The sequence below is a fragment of the Lissotriton helveticus genome, chromosome 1_1 (assembly GCF_964261635.1).
Source record: "Lissotriton helveticus chromosome 1_1, aLisHel1.1, whole genome shotgun sequence".
NCBI lineage: Eukaryota > Metazoa > Chordata > Amphibia > Caudata > Salamandridae > Lissotriton > Lissotriton helveticus.
Window position 1 is genome coordinate 1,525,208,607 of NC_136057.1, and position 24,881 is coordinate 1,525,233,487.

At 38.8% G+C, this 24,881-nt stretch overlaps 1 long non-coding RNA gene across 1 annotated transcript in view; it reads left to right on the top strand.

The window, feature by feature from the left end:
• Positions 1-24,881, top strand: part of LOC144773465 (uncharacterized) — a 1,091,729-nt gene that overhangs the window by 954,371 nt on the left and 112,477 nt on the right. The gene's annotated exons all lie outside the window — the stretch shown is intronic.

Consider the following 24,881-nt stretch of genomic DNA (forward strand, 5'->3'; position numbering starts at 1 on the left):
GTACTAACTATATATCGCGCACCCGCAATCCACTGCTGATCATGTCACATATTACATCATTCATGACATGGTCAGTGACATCACTGATGACATCACTGATGACATCTCAAATGACATCACTGATGACATCACTGATGACATCTCAAATGACATCACTGATGACAACATCCAGTGACTGTATTTTTCTGTAAAGTTAAAATATGTCTTACATATTTAAGAATGAGTGGATGTATAAGTGTCTGGATGAAGGATTTAGTAGGTGCATGACTGACTGTATGAATGAGTGATTAAATGTGTCTCACTGAGTGCATGGGTTAGTGACTAAACTGTCTTAATTTGTGCATCATTATGTCTGTTGTTCTGAAAACTGCTGCATGTGTTGTTCAGTAGCTATATGAGTAACTATATGGGTTATTGATTGGTTGCCCAAGTATTTGTATGGGAGACTGAGTGTGTGTGTGGGTGGCTGGGAGGTGTATGACTCTGTGCATAGATGTGTGAGCAGTTGATTCACTAGATGTATGGGTTCAAAAGTGCATGTGGAAACAGCTGTATGGGCGGTTGACTGTGTGCATCAGTGTATTGGTGAGTGAATGGATATCTCAGTGCTACATGTCAAAGTAAGTACATATGTAAAACACAGTACATGTGAGAGTTGACATATATAAATAACTGTGCAAAAGAGCCAGTGAATGTGTGAGTGGCTGTATGGATCATTGTGAACTTGTATCAGGGATTGTATAAGAGAGTAAATATGTGTTAGTATATGTTTGAATAAGTAAGGTGTGTATAACTGTATAGTTGAGGAAATGGAGGTGTGATTGATTCTTTGCATGACTGACTAGGTGTGTGAGTAACTCCATGGATGAGTGACAGTCTGTGAGTGTCTGTTTACACTGAGTGTATCTAAGGTTATATTAGAGTCTGAAGAGCTTCATCGTATTATCACATGAATGATGTCATCAGTGATGTGATCAGTAATGTCAAATGAGATGTCATCAGTGATGTCATCAGTGATGTCATTTGAGATGTCATCAGTGATGTCATCAGTGATGTCATTTGAGATGTCATCAGTGATGTCATCAGTGATGTCACTGACCATGTCATGAATGATGTAATATGTGACATGATCAGCAGTGGATTGCGGGTGCGCGATATATAGTTAGTACAACTAACTATATATGGAATTTCAATGGTTTTGTGTGAGTAAAATAAGGTTTTTTAAATGCTAATTCCTAACTATATATGGTGTATAACCTATGGTTTTTTCAGTGAATTTTCAAGGTTTTGTAAATGCTAATTCCTAACTATATATGGTCTATAACCTATGGTTTTTTCAGTGAATTTCATTGGTTTTTTAAAAGCTAATATCTATAGCTGTAAAATGTATTCTTCTTTAAATCCAAAAATATATTTTATATGTTTATTAATAATTTTTTTTTAAATATTTTTTTTGTTTCGCTCCCGGTCCGCGAACCGGAAAGCTTTCCGTTAGCTCAAATTGATGCCGCGACCCGGTCCGCGAACCGGTAAACATTCCGTTTGCGCAACTGCCGCTTTAGAAATCAACATCGTGACGCGTCGCGAAAGCGCGACGTATCGCGTTGCCGCGTAATGCGTCTTATGACGTACCGCGTTAGCGCACCCGGAAGTGCCCCGGGGCGCGGACCGAGGCGCGAAACGCAGCTTCCCGGAAGCGATCCGCGGCGCGTCGCGAAAGCGCGACGTATCGCGTTGCCGCGTAATGCGTCTTATGACGTACCGCGTTAGCGCACCCGGAAGTGCCCCGGGGCGCGGACCGAGGCGCGAAGCGCAGCGACCCGGAAGCTATCCGGGGCGCGGACCGGAGCGCGTAACGTAAGCATAACAGGTCATGTGACTTGTTAATAACACTTTTCATTGGTTCATTTCACTTTTGGTTTCATAATCATGTAAGGCTAGGTCAGGTGACCTAAAAATAACACTTTTCATTGGTTGAGAACTATTGTTTTTCCCAAATGATGAAAACCCCTCCTTCTTTCCTCACTCTGACTTTCATCATTGTGAGAGGAAGACCTTTATTAATACTTGAGAAATGGCTTCAGTAGTTGCTTCAGCTGGTGCACCCCCACCACCACCTCCACCTCCTCATGGGAAGAGAGGACCACCTCCCCAGGTCATGACCAACACAGAGGAGGAAGAAGAAGAAATAGAGGAAGAGGAGAGAGAAGAACCACAGTTCTTGGAAGAGATGCCCCGGGTTTCCCATAGGAAAGCCAGTTTCATCTGGCAGTTTTATTCAATCCCTCCAGGGCAAAAGAAAGTGAATGTGAGGTATGTCACCTGCCTCATCTGCAAAGATAAATTATCAAGAGGGACTGATAAAAAGTATAGTTATGGGAACTATACCATGCATAGACACATGACCAGGAGGCATCCACTCAATTACAGCCGGGCGGAAATACGGGATATGGAACAAAATCCAACATCAACTCCTGTGGCCAGGTCAAGATCGTCAATATCATTGACACCAGCAGAGGCACGGGAAACTGTGCCAAACATCCAAGAGAATTTTGGCCACATGAAACATACTTGTATGCACTGTGGTGCGTTGATAGCATGTGGTAATATGAGTATAAATGCCATCAACCTGGCTTATGAAAATCATAATTGCCCTAACCGCCCCCAGAAATTTTTTTTTTGCTCCTGTTGAGCCCTTTTCAATGCCTGTTTTTTGTTGTTTCCCCCCCAAAAAAAACCAAAAAAATATAAAATCGTTCAAAAAATACAAAAAAAAAACAAAATGGTCAAAAAATAAAAAAAATATATAAAACAACAAAAACATTAAAAAAAAAGTTCTTTTCAGAACTACCTCCCCTTTCAAAAAAAATTGCTAGAATGTTTAGCACTCTGGCAAGCTCTATTTCTTTTGGTTCGCTTCCCGGTTAGCTTCCCGGTACGCGGACCGGGAGCTAACCAAAAAAAAAAAAAAAAAAAAAAAAGAGTAAGTATAAGGAAAGTAAACAGAGAGTGATGTTAAAAGAAAGACAGCTATAGGGAGTAAAGAAGAGATACTGTTTAATAGATCTATTTACCGAAGAAAAGACGGAAGAGGGTATAATTGTGAAAAACAAAATAGATAAGGAAGTGAAAGAAAAAAAAAGAGAGTAGAACAATAACAAAGAAGAGTTTCTTGGAGAATGTGAGTGAATGTTCAAAATAAGATTAAAACATGGGGAATAACAGAGAGAAAAAATGGAAAACAGAAAACAAAAAATAACGGAAAAAGATTAATTAAAACAGCAAAGAAATGTAAGTAACATAGAGCCATATCATCAACATAGGCAATAAAAGTTTTGCAGCTTTTATCGGCAGAAATGTGTCGCTAAAGCCGCTTTTGCGGCAGAAAACTGCCGCTAAAACCACTTTTGCACCAGTTTTCTGCCAATAAAAACAGCAATAATTGTATTGGCTGTGTTCATAATATGCCCCTTAGTGTGCTTCAACTACACAGAGAAAGCATTATGAACAAGTAGTGATAGAGTGATCAGTCAAAGACACTAAGAGTAATAGAGACGGAGTGAGTGAACAAGAGTGAGGAACTATGAGAAGAGAGGGACTGAGAAAAAGAGTGGAAGGAGTTGAGTAAGTAGGTAATAAAGAAAGGAATGAGGGAAGTAGCAAAGGCAGGAAATTGAGGGTTAAAGAAATGAAGCAGTGGAACTAATAGAAGTTAAATGTGATAGAAATGTAACGAAAAGAGTACAAAACATTTACCTTATAATTGTCGTTAAATTACTCACTTTTTGTTTTTATACTTTCAATCTGTGAAAGAGAGAACAAACATTTGAAAAATATTAAAACATGTATTTAAAAATTACAAAAGACAAGGGAAAAGATTGAAGGACAAACAGTTTTTCAACAACTTTGACACTTACAGAAGCTTCTGCTTCTCCAGGCCCCCTACACAGTCCTAAAGATATACATTTTAAACTAACAGTATCTTGATGCAGATGAAGTGAGGCCTATCTTAAAACATGGTGCATCTTTTGCATTGCTGTTGTCTCAGAAAAGTGTCGCAAGACACTAAAATTTTAAATGATTGCTTCAGGATGCCAATAAGATGTGTCCTATCCAGAGGTTTGTTTGAGGTGAGGCCTACTCAGGGTTGCAGATGAAATTTAGAGTTGTTGAAGAGTACAGAGAAGATAATACATTTGCAGGCCTACCAATGAAGTGAGTCATGTCCACTGCACTCTTGAACAAAGGCCAAACCTCCTCTGTTTCCCTGGACAGACCTAAACTTGATCTGCACAATGTGATTCGTAATGATAGGAAACACAGGTGATGTAATTGAAATACGTGCAATTTCTTTTGCTCATTTCACAATCACATCACTTGTGTTTCCTTTGCTTAGGTATCTCATTGTGCAGATGTAGTCCAGCATATGAAAGAGTACGCAGAAGTGCAGCACTGCATGCAACAACTTTGACACTTATATAATCCTCACCTTCTCCATGCCTCCTACACAGTTCTACATATACATCATAAATGCAAACAGTACAGAATTAATTATACATGTTAAATGGTTTATTTTTGCTGTTCTCAGAATGTATCAAAATTCACTAAAAACAGTGACTTGAAGGTATTCATCATATAACAGCGGGGAAAAAAAAACACAATCAAAATGATTGTGTTTAAAAAACCCATACAACATAACAAATCAGAATTCAGAACTCCTTAAAGTTAACTTACTTTCCATGACGTCAAAGGATGTCCTATGAACAGCTTACACTCTGTTGTGCTGTTATTACTTTCAGCCCGCCACTTTCTGAAAGAAAACCTCCATCGTTTTTAAAAACATGTTACATGCAATAAATGACTTCTTGCTCTCTACCACAAGTTTCCACAAGGCCAAATCTTGTCAGAGCCATTTATAACTCTTGGATTTCTTGTAAGCCAATCCCGTCATTTGGCATTTCTGCAACTTTCAGAATTAAAATGTTGAAGATCATTTTCACAATCCTGGAATAGTAATATCTTCCCCTTCTTGCTCAGTCATGTTCTACATTTCCTATGACACTGATACTGCTTACTATGAAGCAGACTTACACTACCTCTATGACTACTACAATTATTTAATTCTCTACATCACTTTTAATCACAAAGCAATGTAAAACAGTAGACAGCATTGCAGACTTACATTCCCTCTACTCTATGTTTTGATTCGCTGCTTCAATTAGCTTATAAAAAGAAATAGTTTTTCTGAACTCATTCAAAGTGCACTTATTTCTCCATGACGTCCAGTTTTATGGTTAGAAGTTATGTCTCTGAACTACACTTATCCTCAAGGCCAAATCGTGTAGGAGCCATTAGAACTTCTTGAAATTCCACAGAGCACATCCCGAGATTCTTTCCCTAAAATTTTGGTTTTAAAAACACCAGGTAAGAGTTTTTAAGGTCATACGGCAATTTTTTTTTGAAAATTAAAACAGAATCATTGCAGAATGACCAGCCATTTCTAGACTTTAAATAAGCTGTGTAATGTCCTGATGTTATTGAAGGACCGTCATGATATATAATTGCTGCAGTTACAAAAGTCCTTCCTGATATTGACAACTGCGAAGCCACAACTTTTTTAATTAAAGTTGTCAATTTTGTTCCATCAGGCCTACATCGTTGGAACATTAAAATGACATACTGGCCATATGTTCGTATAAATAATGTGGACATCATTTCAGATTTACATTGGCTACACTCCATGTTGTGATCAGCTGCTTTTACTAGCTTATTAAAGGAGACTGATTTACTGTCTGGCAAAGTTAAATATATAAATCTTTCTGAGTCTACACTAGTAGTACTTGATACCATACAGTTCTCGCAGTCATGCTGCCATTGATAAGAAAGCCCAAACAGCTGATCTACATCTACACCTTCAGCATGCAATACATCAAGCATATACATTAAAAACTCCTGACAATCTTGCTGAATATTTTGAGAGAATTGTGTTTGGCCTGAACATCTGTCTAACAGATTTCGAATTTCAGACACACTTTCTATGTTTGTTCTATCAGTGCTACATTTCTCTAACACAGAATTTAACAAACTGCAAAATCTTTGATCAGAATTGACCACAATCTCTTCTTTTACATTTTCTAGAGAAAACAAAACATTAACCACTACATTAGCATAGCAGTTGACACCAGAACTGTTTTCAAATTGAAAACCAACAACATCTTCAACAGAATCCTTTTTGTTTCTGCTTATAATTTCAGGTTCATCGACTTTACGTCTTTTTGCTACAACCTCCCCAGTATTGGTCACATTTCTTTGTTTCCGGCCTACCACACGTTTCTCAAACAAAGGATATTGAGGCAAATGTGGCGCATACTCTCTTCTTAACCTATTGTATTCCTTAACACAATCTAGATCCGCACAAATGCTTGTGACATCACACTCAATCAAGTACAATCCCGATAAAGTTCTAACTCGTGACAATGCCACATATGCCATACCCTCCTTGAACACAGAACTGCCAATATTCACCAATGCACTGTCTACACTTAAACCTTGCGATTTATGGATTGTCACCGCATATGCCAACCAAACAGGAAACTGCTTACGGCGAACATATAAGTCTTTTACAAGCAAAAATCTAGCAGAACAACGACCAATTAGCTGTACTTCCTCAATGCCATCAAATTTAATTTTTAAAAATTCAATTCCATCTCTATTTCTGTATTTTAGAAAATCAACAACATTACCCATTGATCCATTTACCAGACCTCTTTCAACATGTAAATTCCTTCTTAAAATTATACGGCAGTTCAAGCACACATTCAGAGTCTTTTCAAAACCTGCAGTTTTAGATATACTCTTCTCTAATGAATCCAATTTTGTTTTCAGATTCTCAGACAAAATAATTGTTGATCCCATATGCTCTACTCTGTCAATAGCTTCCAGTTTCACAATCTCTTGCTTTTCTAAATGCAACATTTTGTTGTTGAATTTGGCACATTCTGCAAGAGTTGGCATCAAACATATTCCAGATTTCTTCTCAGTAATTTTCTGAAAAATATTCTCAGGCACAACATCTTGTTCTGGATATAAATTTGACAGTAATCGTGCATGTAAAGCTTCTTTCCCATGCTCGGTCACTTTTCCAATTCTAACATCTTGTAGAATAGTCTTGTAAACTTCATCCTTCGCCTGACGCATATTTTCATGCAGTTCAGCATAATTGAAGTTTAACCATATATTGGCGTTGCCAATGCTGCCTAGGCACTTCCTGGTATCTTCATGCATGAGCATTTTGAACACAGGTTGCCCTTTCACTGGTGTCAGCTGCAGAAGATCTCCGAAAACAATGATGTGTTTGCCACCAAATAACACATCATACTCTGTTTTGAGAACTTCTTGCATTCTCAAATGCACAAAGGCAAGCATGACATTGGAAACCATGCTTACTTCGTCAATGATAAGAAGTTTCATTTTCCTCAAGATTCTTGAAACTTCAAAACAAGCATCTCCAGATAGCTTGTGATATTGTAATTTGTTGTCATGCTCCACTGGCAGCATCAGTAAACGATGTAAAGTAATCCCTTTAATGTTATGTGCTGCCAGTCCAGTTGGAGCGGTGACAACACAAGACAGCGATGACTCTGTCCTTTCCTGCAAATAGCATGAAATTGCTTTAATGAGGAAACTTTTTCCAGTTCCCGCTTCTCCACTCACGTACAGTCGGACAGGCTGCAACAACGTACATGAGCACTCTTTCTTGTCATGACTTAATCCATGATCAATTTGCATGGTAACTTCGTCATATATTTTCCTCTGCTCAACGTTGAGTTGTCTTTCCAACTCTTCTAAGTTAACCGCATCCTCCTGAGCATGTGCCATGGCTCTTTCCACTTCATTCATAGCAGTGGCAGCTTCATTTTCGATAACAGGTCCTCCTAGTGGATCCTGACTCAATGAAGCAGAACTCTGACTGTCCTGAGAACTGTCTCTGGCAATCTCGGCTGCAATCATTGCTTCCTGCTCAATTTCCGCATTCAACATTTGTACATATTTGGGAAAAGCAGGACATTCTATGGTCTCCTTGGCGGCATTGAAAGAGTCTTCGTAACAGAGAAAATCTCCAAGCAGTTCCTCTTCTGCACGCCAAGGCTTGAAAAGTTGCAAAAGTGCTAAATAGAAAAACTCCTTTTTTTCAGGAGATTCGCCACTCAATTTTCGATGGTTTACCAAGTGGCATTTTCTTTGCTTGACCAGACATCCCTCACTTCCTATTACAGCATACACTCCTTTCTCAGTATCTTCTTTGATGTTCCTCTTGAATATGTAATTTTGAAGAACCTCATACAGACAAACATTCTCGAGGTGAATGCTTCGATTTGGATAATATGTATCCAACATGTTGGTCTTCAAAATGTCGGTACTGTTTGGCTCCTTTTCCGCCAAATACTCAATTTCCCGCACAGGTTTGAGAACTCGATTACGCGTTGCAGCAAGACCAAGACTCGCCCAAATGATACTCCTGAACTTGGCATAGAGACTTGCTGAAGACAACCGGTCAGAACATTCGTACGCTCCGATTTCTCGATGCGACAACATCTTCAGACTGAAACTGTACAACTTCTTGCTGAGGCTCTTTTCATGGGAAATGTCCTCCCACATATCCTTCAATTCTGTCTTCTCTTTTTTGGTGATGTAAGACGTCACATACCGAGCAACAGCCATACAGTTATCAGCCACAAACTGTATATCCATGTTAGCATTCCACATGGACAAAATCACCGGGTTGTAGTCGTTGATGTACTTGGACTCTTCGTTCCTCTTCAAATTGTATGTGTTTTTAGGTGATTTCTTCATCACATTATGTCGCAGCGAAGACATCAAACTGTTTACTCTTCCTTTAGAAATCACCGGTCGTGGAAAGCCGAAACGACATTTGGTGTAGAACTTGTCCTTGTTTCGGAATTTACGACGACAGTACTTTCCACATCGATGGCTTTGGAAACGCAGAACTTTTTCTCTTAGGCTTTTCTTCTCCTTTGCGTTTGGAACAGCACACGTAGAATACTGTTGTATAAAACTCATCACTGAGTCTTCTGGATCCGTTCCAAATTTAGGTGCATCCTTGATCCACAGCAACATATGTATATGAGGAGCACCTCTTGCTTGGTACTCCTTTCTCCAGAAGAAATCCAACAACTCTCCAAGAGGTGGATTCTTCTTATTCATGATGAAAGACATCATAGCTTCAAATCTATGATTGAAGTACCTACATACATTGACTGGATCCAAAGAGCACAGTTCTCCGGGTGTCTTGAATTCGATGTTTTCTACGTTAGCATTTGCCTCTCGTAGAAATTCAAGTAAGTCTTCCCAGCCATACTCGGCACAGCTCAGAGTGAGGAACCATGTGGGAGTACCTAAGTTCCTCAGCATACATTTTAAATCACCATGACGACGGTACCAGTACTCATTAGTACCACGCTGACACGCCATGAGATTAATCAGGTGAGAATCCAAAATACTGTCTTGGACATTGACTTTATCCATAAAGTCACTTGCCGAGATGTTTTGCATGTGTATACCACTTTTCAAGATGTGGTTCACTGCATATGACAGTCCAGACAGATCGCTTTCAAACAGGAGATGAAACAAATAAGGAATGCATTGTCGAAACCTAGCATCTCCTGCATACAATCGCAAAGTCCGGTATTCAGAAGCAGGAATTTGATGAGGTCGCTCATCATATCTTCCTCCCTGACCTGTTGGAAAAAGCTGTGGGAAACACCGAGCTTCCAAACTTTCCTCCCAAACACTAATGGGACTCCCTTTGGCTTGTTTAATTTGAAACAACTCAATAGCATTCCCCATGACTTCCTTGGAATGCAAAGGATGAACACTATAATGTTCATATATTTCTTCACTAGTAGAAGTTTCTACTTTCTCAATTTGACCAGCACACAAATCGCTATCCTCTTCCTCACTTACTTCCTCTTCTGCAACACATACATTCTTATAGTATTTATTATTTTTTTTCAAATACAATGTTGCCTTTTTAACTTTCCTAACATCTACTAAATCTTGCCATATTTTCTTATTCTTTGTCGGAACCCCATTAACTAAGATAACCAGAGGTTCCTCGTCCACTTTTTCTACTCCAATTGTGTTAATGTTTTTCTTCAAATCTAGAGGCAAATAAACAACTCTTCCCTTTAATCCTCTCTGTAAATCTGATGGAGGCAATTTCCCTGTCTTTGGCTCCATTCTTACAATAGCCTGAAAGGGATGGATACTTTGAATCAAAATAGATTCATAAGTATTTAAATCCTTCAATTCAGAAGGAATCTCAACCAATTCCAGATTATTATGAACTGCTCTAGCAGGCATCTGGTTTTGATTTAATTTGCAACAACAATAAGTACACACGTTGATCCAATCCCAAATCAAAACAATTTTCTACCATCAAGTATGTTGCGAAATCCTTCCATTCACTATTATTTTCCCTTTCACTTTTTGCATATAAATCCACTAACTTAGTCTGATTCTTATAATAAGTGCGTCGACAACACACACAAGTGAAATTTGGCCTCTCACTTGATTTGACCTGAAACGTGGCAATTTCCCTCTGGAAATTATCTGTACTGGAAACCTGTACACTATCTTCCACATTACCCGCTTCTTCTTGGTCAATTTCAACATTCTCCTCTTTATTTCCAAAGTAACAAAACTCAATTTCTTCACATATATTCTTCACATCTATTTCAGAACCATGCAAAAGAGCAGCACATAATTTTTTAAGCATAATTGCTGGACTCTTAGCATAATACAACATTCTAACTAATTTCCTCACTTTATTATGATGCACTGCTAGCATCCTGAAATGATGAAAAACACTCTGGCATACTCTCCTGGAAAGACAAGCCAGTGAATGACCATGCAAACCTGTCACTTCTCTCACTCTGCAAGGATCTAATTCTTGCAACAACCTTATTTTCTGCTTCAAACTTTTCTTATTAAATGACCGTACAAAATCACAAAGCAAATTGATGGAATCCTGTCGCACACTGCAAATACTACTACACTTCCAGGTGTACACAGGACCCTTAGCACGTCTTCCTAAAACCTCATTACCTAACACCTCTTCTGCCTCTGTTGTCACAAGTTTTTCTTTTTCAACTGGACAACCATCTTTCACTTCATAAGCACGACCACTGGTGTCAACTGCATGCACCAAATCATTATCCTGGAAATAACTCTCCTCATTAAAAAATGCCTCACAGCTTGAACTATGCATCCATTCTCCAGAAAAAACTTCACAAAAATTACTACGATTAACTATTCTCTTCCATCTACTATTTCTTTTGAAATCATAAATTGCCTTGTTTAGCTTCCTAATTCTATTGATTATCAAAATAAATAACTTACGTTTAATTTCAAATGCCTGATCAATAACTTTCTCAACTTTTTTTTTTCTCTTATAAAAAACCACTTTCTGTTGACCTTTCTTAATATTTTTTAACAAATTGCCAATTATCCTGTTGCGGAACATTCGTTTACGAATGTCCCTAAACTGTTGTTTCCTTCTACTATCATGCACAGAGTTATCTCTTGCTCTAGCAGTAACATTTTTGATTGGCCTTTCCTTTCCATTTGAATTGCTTCTCTTTTTCTGGACTGAAACATTTTCTGTAGTAATATTTTTTTTACTACAAATGTTTCTTATGAATGTTTTTGTACTCTTACCCGGTGCTTTCTTGTCGACTTGACAAATCTTTTTGTTAGAGGACTGCTGCTTTTTTTCAATCACCTGCTGTCTTTGACGTTTTGCAGCCTTTCTCAGTCTTTCTTTCGTTGGCATGGTGAAATGTTGAAATGATCTGCAGTTGAATCTGTGGTAAAATATATTAAAAAATGTTATTAACCACTATTACCCAACAGTACATCAATAACAGTAATCAAAAACTTAAAACACTACTTTACATTTTTACATATAAGATTTTTTAGTGCATGGCAATTTTAGAATACAGAAATAGCAGAAAAGAAATGGAATTTATATTCATGTTACCTGTGCTATCTTATATGTGAATCTGATCTAATTTTATGAGCATATTTTAATATTTTATTGAAGACACTACACATAACCTGTTTTTGAAGGTGTCTTTATTTTTAAATTAAACGGTTTACATTTTTACTTTTTATTTATTATAAATTTTAAAAATAAATGTTTATAGTTGCATAGGATCAAGCAGGTCAGCTTCCCACCCTATGTCATATAATTCGGACAAATCTGCATCCTCATCACGTTCTTCTTCATCCTCAGGATTTAAATCATCCAAGGGATCAACATCCACTGATGTTTCAATTACAAGTTCAATGATGAGGTCAAAATCAACTGATTGCTGATTGTCGCTCATGTTGATGTTGTCTTTATCTTTAAAGAAAGATAACAACAATGAGATGTTGCAGAGTAAGAGACAAATCTCAGAGATTATAATAGTAAAATTGTTTAACAAGAGTAACATTTTGCAGCTATTATTTAGCCATGTCCAGCGATGCTGAGCAGGTGAAGCCTATGTCTAATTTTTCAGTGAACAGGACTCATCTCTTCTTAACCTTGGATAAGCCTCACCGACTCTGTGTCCCCTGCACATACTTAAATGTAAAGGGGCAGATGTATGTTAAATGGCACATCCCCAGGCATGCACCAGTTAACGTGCACCGCTGCTCTGCCACCCATGGTGTGCCGCATTTACAATCAGATAGGAGAAAGCTGCGTCAAAACCCTGCGCCTGCTTTAAGCAGGCATAGGTCTTGACGCAACATTGTGGAAATGGGGCACCCCTGAGCCTTGCTGGAGCTGCATCGCACTTGCGATACAACTCCAGCAATGCGCCACCTTTACAGCACAGATACGTCACGCATCTGTGCCATTTTTGCCCCATGCTGCGCCGCATTGTAAATGCAGCACACCATGGGTGGCGGAACAGCGGCGCAGGATGACTGGCACATCCCTGGTGATGCGCCAGTCATCATAAATCTATCCCTAAGCTTCTTATCTTGTTACAGATGAACCGCCATATGTATCATCAAACTATTTTGCATTTCCTAAATAGCGAATTTTAAGGAATAAATAGCAATTCTTTACCATTCCTAATTTGCAATGAGCAAATTGCTAATTGCAAATTACCCATTCATTTCCATGGGCTAGGAGGCTCATAGGAATGAAGGTGCAATTTGCGATTAGCAATTAGCTCATCGCAAATTAGGAATTTTTCCAAGGGTGCAGGGGTGTCTCAAGAACACCCTGCTGCACCCCTGAAAAAGAAATTTGGGGGCATATGGCGCACATACATGCCCTAAGGGCATGTATTGGCGTCATATGGCACCTTTTGTTTTTTGGAAAAAAAGCTTTTTGAAAAGAATTCGCAAATTACCACCAACTAAAAGTTGGTGGTAGTTTCCAAATCCTTAATGTCATTTTTTACATATTTTTTGTTTGATACATTGCATTTAAGGAATCGCAAAATTTGCAAATCCTTCAGTGCAATCGCAAAATAAGGAATAGCAAATTTTGCTATTCCTTATTTTGCATCAAACTTGTTTGATACATACCATTTGTCTAATTAGCATTCGCAAAGGCCGAAATTCGCAGAATTTTGATCTTTGCGAATACTAATTAGCTTGATACATATGGCCCCAAGTGAGGCCTGTCTTGCAACATGGTGCATCTTTTGCATCACTGCTGCATCGGTTTCATTTGGCACGTTTTTTTTTACACCATGACACATCTGCCTAAATGCATCAATTTGTAATTTTGTCGCCTCATAGCAAATCTTTTGCACCGCCGCTGCATCATAAAAGTGACGCACAGTGGCGCAAAAGAGGCATACACCTATCATAAATCTGTCCCTAGCATTTTAAATAATTAATCCAGGATGACGATAAGGTGTGGCCTATCCAGAGGTTTGTTTAAGGTGAGGCCTACTCAGGATTGCAGATTAAAGTTACGCTTGATGAAGAATACAGAGGAGATAATACATGTAAAGGCCTACCAATGAAGTAAGTAATGTCCACTTTATTGCGCCAGTCATCATAAATGTATCCCTAAGCTTCTTATCTTGTTACAGATGAACCGCCATATGTATCATCAAACTATTTTGCATTTCCTAAATAGCGAATTTTAAGGAATAAATAGCAATTCTTTACCATTCCTAATTTGCAATGAGCAAATTGCTAATTGCAAATTACCCATTCATTTCCATGGGCTAGGAGGCTCATAGGAATGAAGGTGCAATTTGCGATTAGCAATTAGCTCATCGCAAATTAGGAATTTTTTCAAGGGTGCAGGGGTGTCTCAAGAACACCCTGCTGCACCCCTGAAAAAGAAATTTGGGGGCATATGGCGCACATACATGCCCTAAGGGCATGTATTGGCGTCATATGGCACCTTTTGTTTTTGGGAAAAAAAGCTTTTTGAAAAGAATTCGCAAATTACCACAAACTAGAAGTTGGTGGTAGCTTCCAAATCCTTAATGTCATTTTTTACATATTTTTTGTTTGATACATTGCATTTAAGGAATCGCAAAATTTGCAAATCCTTCAGTGCAATCGCAAAATAAGGAATAGCAAATTTTGAATTAAGGACAGTGTAAGTCATTTCCACATGTGCAGTGTTTTCAAATTATGATTTGAAAATCGTTTTTAGGGAAAAGGAATGGTTTGTAAATTTATGACAAGGACATAATGGTGTATGCTTCTTTATAAGGCATTTCAGTGTCTCTGATGTCATTTTTCCCATATTACATTATAAGACCTTTCCCCATGGAGCACATTCCTTGTAAATATGCTCCCACCAGTGCATGGTAAATTTAGATTTTGACTGTTTGAGTCACATAGCCATGTTAAAAGTGACCCAAAAAAATTGCAAAGGCTTTAAAAAAAAACTTTCATGTGTCTTAAGGACATTTTAAGTCATTTCCCCGTGGGCAGTGTTTTGTAAGTGGCGCAAAAGAGGCATACACCTATCATAAATCTGTCCCTAGCATTTTAAATGATTAATTCATGATGACGATAAGGTGTGGCCTATCCAGAGGTTTGTTTAAGGTGAGGCCTACTCAGGATTGCAGATTAAAGTTACGCTTGATGAAGAATACAGAGGAGATAATACATGTAAAGCTCTACCAATGAAGTAAGTGATGTCCTCTTCATTGCGCCAGTCATCATAATTGTATCCCTAAGCTTCTTATCTTGTTAGAGATCAACCGCCATATGTATCATCAAACTATTTTGCATTTCCAAAATAGCGAATTTTAAGGAATAAATAGCGATTCTTTACCATTCCTAATTTGCGATGAGCAAATTGCTAATTGCAAATTACCCATTCATTTCCATGGGCCAGGATGCCCATAGGAATGAAGGTGCAATTTGCGATTAGCAATTAGCTCATCACAAATTACGAATTTTTCCAAAGGTGCAGGGGTGTCTCAAGAACACCCTGCTGCACCACTGAAAAAGAAATTTGGGGGCATATGGCGCACATAAATTTTAACAACATTCCTTTACCTCAAAAACGATTTTCAAGTCATAATTTGAAAACACTGCCCACAGGGAAATGACTTAAAATGTCCTTAAGACACATGAAAGTGTTTTTTGAAAGCCTTTGCAATTTTTTGGGTCACTTTTAACATGGTTATGTGACTCAAACAGTCAAAATCTAAATTTACCATGCACAAGTGTGACCATATTTACAAGGAATGTGCCCCACGGAGAAAGGTCTTTTAATGTAATATGGGAAAAATGACATCAGAGACACTGAAATGCCTTATAAAGAAGCATACACCATTATATCCTTGTCATAAATTTACAAACCATTCCTTTTCCCCAAAAACGATTTTCAAATCATAATTTGAAAACACTGCACATGAGGAAATGACTTAAAATGTCCTTAAGACACATGAAAGTGTTTTTTGATTGCCTTTCCAGCATGGTTGGGTCACTTTTAACATGGATATGTAACACAAACATTCAAAATCTAAATTTGCCATGCACAGGTGGGAGCATATTTACAAGCAATTTGCGCCACAGAGAAAGGTCTTACATTAAAATGGGAAAAATAACATCAGAGACAGTCAATTGCCTTATAAAGAAGCATACACCATTATGTCCTTGTCATAAATTTAAAAACAATTCCTTTTCCCCAAAAACGATTTTCAAATCATAATTTCAAAACACTGCACATGGGAAAATGACTTAAAATGTCCTTAAGACACATAAAAGCGTTTTTTGATTGCCTTTGCAGCATGTTTGTATCACTTTTAACATGGCTATGTAACACAAACATTCAAAATCTAAATTTGCCATGCACAGGTGGGAGCATATTTACAAGCAATTTGCGCCACAGAGAAAGGTCTTACATTAAAATGGGAAAAATAACATCAGAGACAGTCAATTGCCTTATAAAGAAGCATACACCATTATGTCCTTGTCAGAAATATTATAACCATTCATTTTCCTCAAAAACGATTTTCAAGTCATAATTTGAAAAGACTCCACAGCTCCTATGCAGAAAAACACCCTGTCAGTACTAATACTTCACATTTTCTCCAATTACATTTTCTCAAAGAAACAAAATCTATTTGTAAAACACTTGAGACAAAGCAACATTTGAAAAACACAACTTTCTTCATAATTTTCTCCTTAAAGCACACTATTCTCTATCTAAATTAAAGAAATATTTTCTCACCTTAGCAAATACTTTGAGTTTGAAAACAGTCTCAGAAACACACCAATTTGTCTTCAGCAGAGCAAAAGGTATGCACTCCAGAGTCTGCAGCTATCAAATGCACAGAAATGCTGTAATTCTTCACACATATCTCTCATGTCACCCAATCAAAACTCTTCCCTCACTTTTTTTCAAATGAAAACCCTTCCCCCCTCTGCCCTCTTTGCCTTTTTTGCATGGCAACCACCTCTTGGAAGACCTCTGGTGTTTGCAAGTTCACACAACAATGTTGCAATTGAACTCTGAACTCTCAGTGCACCTGCGTATCCACTGCAATCTTTCATTTAATGATTTTTTATTGACCATTCAAAATACATCTTTCAAAGAACTCATCCATGCACCCTAACTTTCTGTTTTCAGCAATCAAAATCCACCAATCACTGTTACTGCTTCATTAACACAGAAACTCCACAGTTTTTTTCATTTTAAACTCTCATTTTTTCAACTGCCATTTCATTGCCACACTTCATCTGACTGCAGCAGAACCTTCTCTCACCATGTTTTCTGTCTGGATTGTTGGACATAGTTATATCCACTGGGCTCACAGGTATGCTAAGAACAGAAATTTACCTAACCTCAATTTACAAGATGTGGAAATTAAGTGGTTTGGCCACAGAGGATTAAAATGTCACCAATTGATACCATTGGTGAAAACCTTTATGCATTTGGCAAAACCTGACCTGTTAATTGTGCACTGTGGAGGTAATGATTTGGGCACTTTGACTGGGGTAGGTCTGGAAATGCTTTTAAAGGACACCTTTGAGCAATTGATGGCACTTTTTCCTCAAACTGCCTTGGTATATTCAAATATATGCCAAAGACAGAAATGGAGGTGGTCAAACCAATTTTGTCCACAAATTGAGAAGTCGAGGAAGCATGTAAACAAATCTGTTTCAGCTTACATGAGAGACCATGGAATGGGCTCCATGTACAACAATAACTTGCGTTACTACATGCAAGATATCTACAGAGGAGATGGAGTTCACTTCTCAGATGAGGGCAACAGAATTTTCATTCTGAATTTAAGACTGTGCATTGGTACCTACTTATAAGTACCTAAATGTACCATAAACCCAAAAGCTCTTCTCAGAGCTACCCTACATCTGATCACTCACAATTATTATTTTACTGTAACATTTTTCACTAATTTTCAACAAAGTACGCTCCCTGGGGCGCTACCCGGTACGCGAACCGGGAGCTAACCTCGCGAAATTTTTTAAAAAAATGTTTTTTTTTCGCACATATAAGCCTCCTCAGCCACCCTCAGAAAACCTAGGGGGTCAAAATAAGTCTACCGTGCCCCCTTCTACCCATTCTGAACATTATTTGCCCTCCATCTTGTATCTTAATTCGACCGAAACACAAAATGGTGGACTCCCGTAACGCTTAAGGTTCGCGAACCGGGGCGCTCAACAGTTCGCGTACCGGGTCGCTCCCTGGGAAGCGCACCATCAAAAAAGGTGGGAAAGTAATTTACAGAAAAGCGACTGGAGACAATTTCACCAAATATAGATTAGCTCATACTACATACCAATCCCTACCATTTTCACAAATTTGATTGGAATTCCATTTAGCCATTTAGCCTGTAGACCTCTCTAAATACCCTGAGGTAAATTACTTCTCAAAACACATCTGAAGTGTTGGGATTGACAACCAATTAAAATGTTACTTTCATTTTCTACTTTTTTTATCTGACATTTGATTGGTTATGTACCTGAATATATATAAAGAAAGAGAGAGAAACACAGCCATTTTGACTACTACTTCCTGAACTACATTGCAAGATCATTTTCACTCACAACTTAAACTTGTTTTTAGAAGGTGAGATATTATTTTATAAATTTGAAAACATTTTCAGATAGTTATATACTATCCCTCTGTAAGAGTTAGACATTGAGAAAGGCTTCTTTATTATAATTATGGATTGATTTAGGTTTCTGTGGTATAATTATGAATTTACTTAGGCTTCTTCACAGGCACTTTTTAATAGTACTACTTCACGCCTGAAACCATACAGTGCCCATAGATTACTTCTCTGTTATAAACTCACAAGTACCTGTCTGAACTTAAACCCAACAGTGCCCTATCTCTACTGATATATTTATTTTTTATGCAAATTACAGCAATAAAATGGAAGGTGAGCAGAATGTTTCCTTCGAAATTGTTCTGGACAGCAACAATGAACAAGTTATGGAACCCATTGATGACTTAGAATTCATGGATGAGTCACGGGACTATGAATTACTTCAATGTGTAGAATCTGTCGATCCTTTACTCCATTATGATGACGGTCAAATGTGGGAACTTATGTTCACTCAACAAGAGGACATATCGGACAGTCAAATGCTAGACGTTCTATTAAATTTTGAAAAACAATCTGAAAAATAAAATTGTATGTAATATTAAAAAATTGTTTGAGTCTTTAATCATTTTTATATGTAATTCATAAACTAGTTAAATGTTAGAAATGTTATTAAATTTTGAAACACAATCACAATAATAAATAATTGCTTAAAAAATAAAAAAATTAAAAAATAATCAACAAAACCAACAATCAATTAACATACAGTATTTGAAAAGTCTATCATTCATTTTTCATTATAGTACGCTGCCCAGAACGCTTCCCGGTTCGCGAACCGGGCGCTACCCACGCAAAAAAAACAAAAAAAAATTATTTTTTTTTTGCCCCGCGGGGCCATTTTAAAGCCTCCACATTAAACCTAGGGGGTCAGGGAGGATATACTATGCCCCCTTATGGTCATTTCCCCCTTTGTTTTGGCCTCCTCTTGTCTCTCGATCCTACCGAGAGACAAGATGGCGGCCACTCCGGACTGTTTAGAATGTTGACAGGCACCGGAGAGCCAATCAGCTTCGCTACGCGAAGTTCCGGTACGCGTAAAGTCCGCGAACCGGAGCGCTGCCCGGTCCGCTGTTACAGATATATATCTTTTTTTGAACATTAATTTCTCAAAATCCACTGAAGCACATATATTGAGACCTAGCAAAGGCACATCGGGCTACCAGTCCCTACAATTTTGCCAAGTTTCGTGCAAATCCATTCAGCCGTTCGGGCTAAAAGTGAGGCCAACCGCCCTATGGAAAACTCAATGTTAAAAACACGTTTTGGGACCCCCCTTTTTTCTCGGCCCCCCCTTGACGAACCCCCCCCAAATTTCCAGGGGCTGCTCAGAAACAAAATGTTCCATTTTCCTGTCCATTTTCCTGAAAATTTCAGCCAATTCCGTCCACAAACGCCAAAGTTATTAGACCTAGAATTTTCAAAAATCCCATAGGGAAAAAATCCTAACTATATATACCTACTGGCGACTGCCAGTAGGTAATATATATATATATATATATATATATATATATATATATATATATATATATATATATATATATTACCTACTGGCGGTCGCCAGTAGGTATATATAGTTAGGATTTTTTCTCTATGGGTTTTTTGAAAATTCTATGTCTAATAACTTTGGCGTTTGTGGACGGAATCGGCTGAAATTTTCAGGAAAATGGCACATTTTGTTTCTGAGCAGCCCTTGAAAATTTGGGGGGGGTTCGTCCAGTGGGGGCCGAGAAAAAAGGGGGGTCCCAAAACGTGTTTTTAACATTGAGTTTTCCATAGGGCGGTTGGCCTCACTTTTAGCCCGAACGGCTGAATGGATTTGCACGAAACTTGGCAAAATTGTAGGGACTGGTAGCCCGATGTGCCTTTTGTAGGTCTCAATATATGTGCTCCAGTGGATTTTGAGAAATTAACGTTTAAAAAAAGATATATATCTGTAACAGCGGACCGGTTAGCGCTCTGGTTCGCGGACTTTTCGCGCAACGGAGCTTTGTGAAGCGAAGCTGATTGGTTCTCCGGCGTCTGTCAACATTCCAAACAGTCCGTAGCGGCCGCCATCTTGTCTCTCGGTAGGATCGAGAGACAAGAGGAGGTCAAAACAAAGGGGGAAATAACTATAAGGGGGCATAGTAGATCCTCGCTGACCCCCTAGGTTTGATGTGGAGGTTTTAAAAGGGCCCCGCGGGGCAAAAAAAAATAATAAAAATAATAATTGAACGGCTGAATGGATTTGCACGAAACTTGGCAAAATATTAGGGACTGGTAGCCCGATGTGCCTTTGCTAGGTCTCAATATATGTGCTCCAGTGGATTTTGAGAAATTAACGTTCAAAAAAAGATATATATCTGTAACAGCGCTCCGCTTCGCGTAACGGAGGTTTGCGAAGCTGATTGGTCATTCTGTCACTGGGCTATAGTTGGGCTACATCTGGCTGATATTTGGGCTACATTTGTTTTTTTGTGTGTCTGGCGGCCATCTTTGGGCTACATTGGGCTACATTGGGCTTCATTGGGCTACATTCGGCTAATTAGCAAATAGCTCATCGCAAACTAGGAATGGTAAAGAATCGCTATTTATTCCTTAAAGTTCGCTATTTAGGAAATGCAAATAACTTTTATGATACATATGGCGGTTCATCTCTAACAAGATAAGAAGCATAGGGATAGATTTATGATGACTGGCGCATCACCAGGGATGTGTTAGTCATTCTGTGCCGCTGTTCCGTCACCTATGGTGTGCTGCATTTACAATGCGGCGCATCATGGGGCAAAAACAGCACAGATGCGTGATGTATCTGTGCCGTAAAGGTGGCGCATTGCTGGAGTTGTATCGCAAGTGTGATGAAGCTCCAGCAAGGGTCGGGGGTGCCCCTGTCGCAGGGTTTCTGTTCTCACACAGAACTGTGGACAGAGGATTGGAACCTCGGCGAATTAGGGTGTCCCAAAACTCACGTTAGTAATCAAAAACTATTTAGCAAGCTAGGTACAGTGTCACATTGGATATAACAAACTCTCAATGTTTAGACAATCCAGAATATGAACTTATAGTACCTCAGGATACGTGGAACTCATGAACAGTCGGTCGTTATATATTTCTTAGAAACCAGAACATGGAGTTAAGAAGAACACATGTGTATTTGAAATGTTTATTTACTAATGCCGTCTTCTCAGGCGTAGTACCTTAGATAATAAAAGTACACATATTATCAGTAGCAAAATTACCAGCATAGTTACTAGTACATAAAAAGTGAATGGTGATAGTATGTTAACATGCTGTAAATGAATAAGAGTTAGCAACACTTATAAGCAGCCGCGGGCCGTGGAGGGAGTTACGGTGAGGCAGGGAGGCGGGGAGGGGGAGAAGCAGGGTGGAGAATACAAGTACACATATTATCAGTAGCAAAATTACCAGCATAGTTACTAGTACATAAAAAGCGAATGGTGACAGTATGTTAACATGCTGTAAATGAATAAGAGTTAGCAACACTTATAAGCAGCCGCGGGCCGTGGAGGGAGTTACGGTGGGGCAGGGAGGCGGGGAGGGGGAGGGGCAAGGTAGAGAGGGCTCCACCCTGCTTCTCCCCCTCCCCGCCTCCCTGCCCCATCGTAACTCCCTCCACGGCCCGCGGCTGCTTATATCTCACCCTCCCTAATACACATATTATATTATTTGCTAAGAAGGTCTCTTTGTGTTGGTTTAGGGCGTGTCCATACTTTAGTGTCTTAGATTTGAAGGAATCACATCAGCATACACCAGCTCTCTCTTCATGTGAACCGCATCAACTGTTGTGTATGTGTGTTCGGCAAAGCAATATAAAACCCGCCTCATGCCCAGAATTGGCAGAAGTTGCACTTATGTTATGAGTATGAAGTCGTGGAGATCAGACCTCATAACAATTCTGTATCGTGTTGTTCTTGAAACTTTAGCACTCGCTGTACAGATATAGTTTAACAAGTAAAGCAGATAGTAGACCAATAACATATTATTCTCATGTAAACCACGATGAACTACTAGGTGGAAAGCTAAAGCAACAACTAAGTGTCGTGTGCAGAAGTTGCAAAAAAGGAAAAATGGCGTTTAAACCGGTAATGAGCCCATGCTAACTTAACACGGTGTAAAGATATCCAGGACCTAGATGACACCTCCTCATGATCCGGAAACGAACTGAATAAGATAATAGAAGTGCCATCTCATGAGAGCAGATTGCAAGTTTATATGTGGACGGTCCGCAAGGTAAAGCATTAAAAACTAGGAAAATTCAATGCTAAAGAAAAATAAAACAGCCAAGTACTTTATCGAGTCTTAAGCCAATAGGCAAGGTAAATAATAAAAACTTGACAAATAAGTCAATGAATTGTCAATGAAATGCTAGTACTCAGCATATCAAACATGAAAAAGGTCTATGACATAACTGTGTATGCAAAATAAGCTGCAACAGCCTCCAATAGGAAGTCACCGTCTTCATCCGAAAACAGTTCAGCCATCCAATTTAAAAGCGGAAAAGAACATACGTGCTCTCCCAGCACCGGATCCTCTATCACCATCAGAGGACAGCTCGGTGGGTTTTCAAGAAAGCTGTGTTCCAAGAAAGACTGTGCTGCCGCCAGTAAATTCCAGGGACCAAGTAGTCCATGCATCAATGCCACAGCCATAATCCTTTCGCCAGGACAAATCAACTCGTGAGTAATGATAGGAGTCATCAGCTGATTAAAGTCGACGTCAGGAGAAACCGGTCCGCAGAGACACAAATCAATGGCCCAATCGAAATCACAGGTCAGGCAGTGAAATACAGGCTGGACACAGGTGAAGTAGGAGAACCGAAAAGATAATCCATATGCCGTGCTTAATATCGCCAACGGCATTGTGCCATAATATTCTAGCATGCGATTGCGGAACAGTGTCAGCAGCTGCAGGGTCGGAGGTTGCATAGGAGGGACATCCATATTTAAAAATGTAAAAAAGCACAAGAGCGTCCGCTGGTAATGCAAGTAAAAATGCAATCCACGAACCAGAGTGGAGAAAATGGAATGAAAGGGAGCAGGGATGACTCCAAAGATTTTCTCAAATGAAGTCACGAGACCACTGGTAACAACTTTAAAAAAGTGTGCCAGGGATTTTGTGGAGGATGCGTTAAAGATAGTCGGAAACATGTTGCTGAAATTGAAAGGCAAACCTGTGTACGGGTGTTCGCTATGTGAAGTACGAAAGTTTCACGGGCCGAACTCAAGGCCACCTCTCTCTGAGACAAAAGAGCTCTCATTCTTGTCATGCCGTTGAAACGTGTCCCAAGGTTGGTATTTGTGGCCAGATTGAAAACTCCCTATGTTCATGTGTGGGAGGAAATAGAACATTTCTGCAGCAAATAACCCGTTCACTTACTGTTACGATAAAAGGAATACTTTTTAATTAACTCAGAACAATCTTCATTATTGAGCATCAAATAACTACCATTTTCCAACAACTTGAACGTGGGGATGATAGCAGGAACTGGCGTGCCTTGCAACACGCAAGCCATATTTGGTCGGTGTTTGTTGCATGAATCGTGTAACTGTATGTGCCTACACATTAGTGAATGATCTGGCGTCTCAGTGCATTCCTCTCCATTCAGATAAACTTCTTGATCATCTTTGAAACATCTGTATGTGTATGGAAGCGACCAGACCTCATGATCAAAAGCACTACCTAAAGGTTCATAAAGACCTATTGGTATATATTTCATACAATTTGAAAACTTATATAAAGCAAAAGGCAGCGTTATTAAACCGTGGATAAGGCATGTTGCCAAAAAACCCGCAATCCTCTGCTGATGATGTCACTGAGCATGTCATGAATGATGTAATATGTGACATCATCAGTAGTGGATTATGGGTAATAGTATCTCTAGTTTACTCCCCTATAGCTGTCTTTCTTTTAACATAAGTGTGTGTTTCCTTCCCTTATACTTACTGTTTTTGGTTCGCTTCCAGTTCGCGTACCAGCGAGCGAACTAGGAAGCGAACTAAGAGAAATAGAGGTTGGCACAGTTCCAAATATTGTACCAATTTTTTAATAACGGGGAGGTAGTTCTGAAAAGAACTTTTTTTTTTATTTTTCTGAACATTTTTTTACTGTTTTTGAATTTTTCGGAACAGTTTTATATTTTTTTGGGTTTTTCTTGGAGGGGGCAATGAAAACGATTCATTGTAAAGGGCTCAACAGGAGCAACAAAACAAAAAAAAGAAGTATTTATTATTTTGGGCGTTTCGG